The sequence below is a fragment of the Oncorhynchus kisutch genome, linkage group LG6 (genome assembly GCF_002021735.2).
Source record: "Oncorhynchus kisutch isolate 150728-3 linkage group LG6, Okis_V2, whole genome shotgun sequence".
In the NCBI taxonomy this organism is placed as follows: Eukaryota; Metazoa; Chordata; class Actinopteri; order Salmoniformes; family Salmonidae; genus Oncorhynchus; species Oncorhynchus kisutch.
In genome coordinates, this window is record NC_034179.2 from 81,379,108 (window position 1) to 81,386,397 (window position 7,290).

A 7,290-nucleotide genomic window follows, 5' to 3' on the forward strand; every position below is an offset into this window, starting at 1 on the left:
ATTTCAAAATTCCTTAAGCTCTGTCAAATTGGTTATTGATCATTGCTAGACAACCATTTTTAGGTCTTGACATAGATTTTCAAGTAGATTTAAGTCAAAACTGTAACTCGGGCCACTCAGAAACATTCATTGTCTTCTTGGTAAGCAACTCCAGTGTAGATTTGTCCTGCTGAAAGGTGAATTCATCTCCCAGTGTCTGGTGGAAAGCAGACTGAACCAGGTTTTCCTGTAGGATTTTGCCTGTGCTTAGCTCCATTCCATTTATTTTTATCATAAAAAACTCCCTAGTCCTTGTCGATCACAAGCATACCCATAACATGATGCAGTTTCTAAATATTTTTATTCTCTAAAGACATCCTTCTTTTCACTCTGTCAGTTAGGTTAGTATTGTGGAGTAACTACAATGTTGTGGATCCATCCTCAGTTTTCTGCTATTACAGCAATTAAACTCTCACCATTGGCCTCAAAGTGAAATCCCTGAGCGGTTTCCTTTCTCTCCGGCAGCTGAGTTAGGAAGGACACCTGTATCTTTGTAGTGACTGGGTGTATTGATACTAAGGAATGACTTCACCATGCTCAAAGGGATATTCAATGTCTGTTTTTTTTACCCATCTAGCAATAGGTGCCCTTCTTTGTGAGACATTGGAAAACCCTGGTCTTTGTGGTTGAATCTGAGTTTGAAATTCACTGCTTGACTGAGGGACTGTACAGATAATTGTATGTATGCGGTACAGAGATGAGGTAGTCATTCAAAATCATGTTAAACCCTATTATTGCACACAGAGGGAATCCATGCAACTTATTATGTTACTGGTTAAGCTAGTTTGTACTGCTGAACTTATTTAGGCTTGCCATAACAAAGGGGTTGAATACTTATTGACTTAAATTTTTAATTAAAATAATAATAATAAAAACATAATTCTACTTTAACATTGTGTGTAGGCCAGGGACACAACATCTCATTTTAATCATGTTTAAATTAAGTCTGTAACACAACAAAACGTGGACAAAGTCAAGGGGTATGAATACTTTCCAAAGGCACTGTGTCAGTGGTGAATGAAGGATGGTCTTTAATGACAGTATATATATATATATATATTATAAAATGTATTTAACTTGGCAAGTCATTTAAGAACAAACTCTTATTTACATTGACAGCCTACCAGGGAACAGTGGGTTAACTGCCTTGTTCAAGTGCAGAATGACAGATTTTTACCTTGTTAGCTCAGGGATTCAATCCAGCAACCTTTCGGTTACTGGCACAACGCTCAAACTACTAGGCCACCTGCCACCTCAAAAGTATTAACCAATGACTGGGGTATTAATTGAACTCCACCATGCAGAGACCCACGCATGCTCTCACCCAATCAGTGACCCTCCCTGCCCCTGACCAATCAGTGATGTGGGTTTAAGAGACTGAACAGCTGTGTGATGGCGAGCCCACCGCTAAACCCCCACCCCTTGTCTACAGCCCTATTAACTAACAGGACACGGGAGTTTATATGCATTTACATTGAGCTCTGTGTATGTGTGTATGAGATTGTGTATGCATTTGTCTTTATCACGTGAGCATGTTATGTGTGTGTGTGTGTGTGTGAGGAGGGGATTATTTCCATTTGTTGATTGTTTGGTGTGATTTTTGCAGGGAATATATATAATATATATATAATAATAATATATAATATATATATATAATATATAATCCCATATCCCCATCCCTTCTTCCAGAGAGAACAAGGGAGGGGGTCATGAAACTTTCAACTGGACACTACTACAACACTGCACTGATATGTATAGGTTAACAAGTCCATACAGAAACATAAAATCAAAGTTTATTGGTCACATACACAGATTTGCAGATGTTATCGCAAGGATCAATACAGGATTAAGATTGAATCCTACGACACTGGCTCTGACGCTCGTCGGATGTGGCAGGGCTTGAAAACTATTACGAACTAGAAAGGGAAACCCAGACGTGAGCTGCCCAGTGACGTGAGCCTAACAGACGAGCTAAATGCTTTTTATGTTTGACTGTGTGATAACGCTCTCTGTAGCCGATGTGAGCAAGACCTTTAACAGGTCAACATTCACAAAGCCGCGGGGCCAGATTGATTACCAGGACGTGTAAGTGTCTTCACTGGCAAGTGGCAAGTGTCTTCACTGACATCTTCAACCTCTCCCTGACTGAGTCTGTAATACCTATATTCAAGCAGACCACCATAGTCCCTGTGCCCAAGGAAGTGAAGGTAACCTGTCTAAATGATTACCGCCCATAGCACTCACGTCGGTAGCCATGAAGTGCTTTGAAAGGCTGGTCATGGCTCACATCAACAGCATCCTACCGGAGACTCACTCCAATTTGCATACTGCCCCAACAGATACAAAGATGACGCAATCTCAATCACACTCCACACTGTCCTTTCCCACCTGGACAAAAGGAACACCTATGTGAGAATGCTGCTCATTGACAACAACTCATCGTTCAACACCATAGAGCCCATGAAGCTCATCACTAAGCTAAGGACCCTGAGACTAAACACCTCCCTCTGCAACTGGATCCTGGACTTCTTGACGGGCAGCTCCCAGGCGGTAAAGATAGGCAACAACATCTGCCACGCTGATCTTCAAAACTGGGGCCCCTCAGGGGTGTGTACTTAGTCCCCTCCTGTACTCCCTGTTCACCCACGACTGCGTGGCCAAAAACAACTCCAACACCATCATTAAGTTTGCTGACGACACAACGGTGTTAGGCCTGATCACGGACAATGGTGAGACTATAGGGAGGAGGTCAGAGAACTGGCAGCGTGGTGCCAGGACAACAACCTCTCCATCAATGTGAGCAAAACAATGTGAGCAAAACAAAGGAGCTGATCGTGGACTACAGGAAAAGGCAGGCCGAACAGGCCCCCATTAACATCAACGGGGCTGTAGTGGAGCAGGTCGAGAGTTTCAAGTTCCTTAGTGTACACATCACCAACGATCTATCATGGTCCAATCACACCAAGACAGTTGTGAAAAGGGCACAACAAAACCTTTACCCCCTCAGGAGAATGAAAATATTTAGCATGGGTCCCCAGATCCACAAAATGTTCTACAGCTGCACCATCGAGAGCATCCTGAATGGTTACATCACTGCCTGGTATGGCAACTGCTCGGCATCTGATTGTAAGGCGCTAGTGCGGGTAGTGCGTATGGCCCAGTACATCACTGGGACCAAGCTTCCTGCAATCCAGGACCTACATAATTGGCGGTGTCAGAGGAAAGACCATAAAATTGTCAGAGACTCCAGTCACCCAAGTCATAGACTGTTTTCTCTGCTACCGCACGGCAAGCGATACTGGAGCTCCAAGTCTAGGACCAAAAGGCTCCTTAACAGCTTCTACCCCCAAGCCATAAGACTGCTGAACAATGAATCAAATGGCCACCGACTGACTCGGTACCGGTTCCCCCCGTATATAGTCTCGTTATTGTTATGTTATTGTGTTACTTTTTAATTATTTTTTACTTTAGTTTATTTGGGAAATATTTTCTTAACTCTTCTTGAACTGCTCTGTTGGTTAAGGGCTTGTCAGTAAGCATTTCACGTTAAGGTCTACACTTGTTGTATTCGGCGCATGTGACAAATAAAGTTTGCTTGTGTTTCTAGCTCCAACAGTGCAGTAATACCAAGCAATCCATTTTTTACAAATACACACATACACTGAATACTGTGTGCAGCACACACACATGCGCACACAGGCATGCAGGCAGGCATAATCTCACCTCATACATTTTAATTCTAGGTTCAAGGAGTTTACTAATACAGCATATGCACATATGCCCACACACAAGTGCTAAGGGCATATTCAGACCATATAGAGAAAATGGATGTAGTGGATTTGTATGTAGTGTATTAACCCTCAGGCTCAACGTTAATCAGATTTGGTCATCGATCAGTAGAAAAACTCCACTTTAACCTCAGTGACAAACTCTGGAGTCAATAGACCATGACAGAGAGAAAACAATAGGGAGCTTGTGTATTTTTCATTGACTGTGTGTGTGTGTGTGTGTGTGTGTGTGTGTGTGTGTGTGGCAGCCCCTCCATTCCTCTCTCTCGGACTGTAATCTGAGTGTATTAATCTGTTGTTTGAACTCCTTAGGCACAGACTGTCTATCACATCTGCTCTCTTCACCCTTCTAAAGCTCTGCTATTTATAAATCCTCCCTCATACTTTCTCTTTCCTCTTTCCTTTCGATCTGTCATTGGAATGCAATTCCTCCAGCAGAACCTAGTTTTATTCTTCCCAATCCTCCAGAACAGTTTATCCATCCTCTCCTTCTGCCAAAAATATCCTTTGAGAATTCTCAATTTTTTTTTCTCCAAGCGCAAACTCTGTCTTGGTTTTCTCTTGTTCTCACTCTGACTCTAAACACAACTGTTTGAAACGCAACAGCTGGGAAAGCACTTCATTGGAATGTAAATAGTCATATAGTCAGCTAATTCTGAGGTTCCATAGCACTGTTAATATCAAACCACTACCACTGACTACACTCCAGTGAAAGGAAAATGATGGTACAGAACATTCCATAAAATAGAATGAAGATGAACGATGTACACACACACCTACACCTATATACACACACCTACACCTATATACACACACCTACACCTATATACACACACCTACACCTATATACACACACCTACACCTATATACACACACCTACACCTATATACACACACCTACACCTATATACACACACCTACACCTATATACACACATCACCACAGACAAACTGGTAGCAGTACCAGGATATAAAGACAGTCAATGTGCAGCACATTCTGACTGAGGGAAACAGAGGGAAAGTGACATGAGCACATGGACTCCAAATTCATAGCAATTCAGTGAATGAAAAATAGCACTGACAATGGTAGTACAACTACATTTCTGGTCAATCCCACATGGGTGGGGGAGGATTTGAGACGAACATGAAAGAAATGTCCAGAACATCACTCAGAAGAGGAGAAAGATCAGAGGGAGGATAGGTTAAGGGATAGAAGGAACGAAGAGAAGGGAAGTAAAGTCAGTCCTACCTGCTGTGTGTCGTCTCCCATCCAACCAGAGCAAGGCATCGGGAGAGACACAATGAAGGGAGGAAAGGATGGAGCGGTAGAGAGAGAGACAAAGAATAGGCAAAATCCCAGTCCTTGCGTCATCTGAGAAAATTAGCAGATTAATAAAACCGCTTGGTCTCTGAGTCCCCTCGCTTGCTCCTTACTCTCTCTCCCTCACTCTCTCTATTTCTAGTTCTCTTTATGATCCTTTTCTATTCCCTCTCTGAATTCCTAAGTTGAGTTGTTCCTCAAGGTCAGCGTCTAGTGATAGACTACTAGCTCCTGATCAGCTGCATTACAGCCACTAGCTTTCCCTTGTTTTGGTTCTTTTAAGTGCTCATTTGGAAAGAACTTTGGGCTGATAATACACAAAGAAATGTTTATTGTCACAATAATCATTACCATAGAGAGTGAGAGCAGGCTGTGGAGGGAGGGAGACAAAGTGAGAGAGAGATTTAGAGAGAGAAATGAGCTAGCAGTAAGAGACAGTTGAAAGAGAGTGGGAGTGAGGTTTCGTCCCAATATTCTCTCCTTCCATCTGACGTGTGCACTTGATCACTACTCTCGACAAATTTAAAAGCAATGTATTGGAGTAGGCACGCTACAGGGAGTTTCCATATACCAGTCATTTCCTTATAAATCCATGGAGGGACGTGAACAAGTGCACACTTCTGGAGAAAGGAGAGATTATTAAGATGCAGAGTTACCTCATACTCATTAGTCATGTCAATCAATGGCTAACGCTTGACTTCTGGTGCTTCCATGTGTGCCTCCACCCTTCCACTTGGGGGCGATAAAGGGCAGGGAAACATTGATTCTACCTTCGCTAGTAGGTACGTAGAAGATAGAAGTTGCCCTTAACCACAGATCAGGATCAGTTACCCCATACTCCAATCATGAATAAAAGTGAGGTTTGCATTTGAGCATCAGATGTACAATAATATCTATAATAACGCTGAAATTAATGATACAGCAACAGTTATGTAATTGCATACTAGCATTTTATTACAGAAATGCAATAAGGAACAGTTCCTATTGTGTTATTTAAAAAAACACTCAAAGTCATTACTATGCAATTAAAGTGAAATAGCCATGATGTCAGTAGTGTTACTGAACAGACCAAGAACTATGTCAACCAAGCACTATGTCAAGCAAGCACTATGTCATCCAAGCACTATGTCAACCAAGCACTATGTCAACCAAGCACTATGTCAACCAAGCACTACATCAACCAAACACTAAGTCATCCAAGCACTATGTCAGCCAAGCACTATGTCAACCAAGCACTATGTCAACCAAGCACTACGTCAACCAAGCACTAAGTCATCCAAGCACTATGTCAACCAAGCACTATGTCAACCAAGCACTATGTCATCCAAGCACTATGTCATCCAAGCACTATGTCAACCAAGCACTACATCAACCAAGCACTATGTCAACCAAGCACTACGTCAACCAAGCACTACGTCAACCAAGCACTATGTCAACCAAGCACTATGTCATCCAACCACTATGTCAACCAAGCCATATGTCAACCAAGCACTCTGTCAACCAAGCACTACATCAACCAAGCACTATGTCAACCAAGCACTATGTCAACCAAGCACTACGTCAACCAAGCACTACGTCAACCAAGCACTATGTCAACCAACACTATGTCAACCAAGCACTATGTCAACCAAGCACTACGTCAACCAAGCACTATGTCAACCAAGCACTACGTCAACCAAGCACTATGTCAGCGTTATTAAAGCAGTGTGCTACATTCTGTCTTGTGTGACGTAATAACAAGTCCGTGACAATGACAGTGTAACAAGGTACAAGGATAAGGATAATGACAGGGTGATGTACGTAAGCGCATCACAGAAACCCCTGACCTCTGCTCTGTATTCATACACACGTACATGCAATGTCACATGGCTGACACACCTTCTGACACAGAGACACACAAATCCTCTGCCAAATGCAAAGATACACACAAAAACCTCCTACAACACACACAAACACACACACACACGAACTGTCTACACAGACACACACGCACACACACACACACACATTCATACATACACACACACACACACACACACCCTGTCCTGTGGGACTGACAGATGGAAAGGGGCAGAGGAACAGAACAGGGACAGAGGCTTGTGGAATTGGGCCTGTCCTTCCTTTGTGCAGTGGGTACGCTGTAA

The 7,290-nt window shown here is 42.7% G+C and overlaps 1 protein-coding gene across 1 annotated transcript in view; it reads right to left on the reverse strand.

Annotated features, from left to right (window-relative positions):
• The window catches only part of LOC109897407 (excitatory amino acid transporter 2), a 33,103-nt gene extending 27,850 nt beyond the window's left edge, over positions 1–5,253 (reverse strand). Inside the window, exon 1 of the mRNA XM_031827869.1 lies at positions 5,075–5,253. The gene's annotated coding sequence lies outside the window, so the exon portion shown is untranslated. The remainder of the gene's footprint in view (positions 1–5,074) is intronic.
• Positions 5,254–7,290: the final 2,037 nt, after the last annotated feature.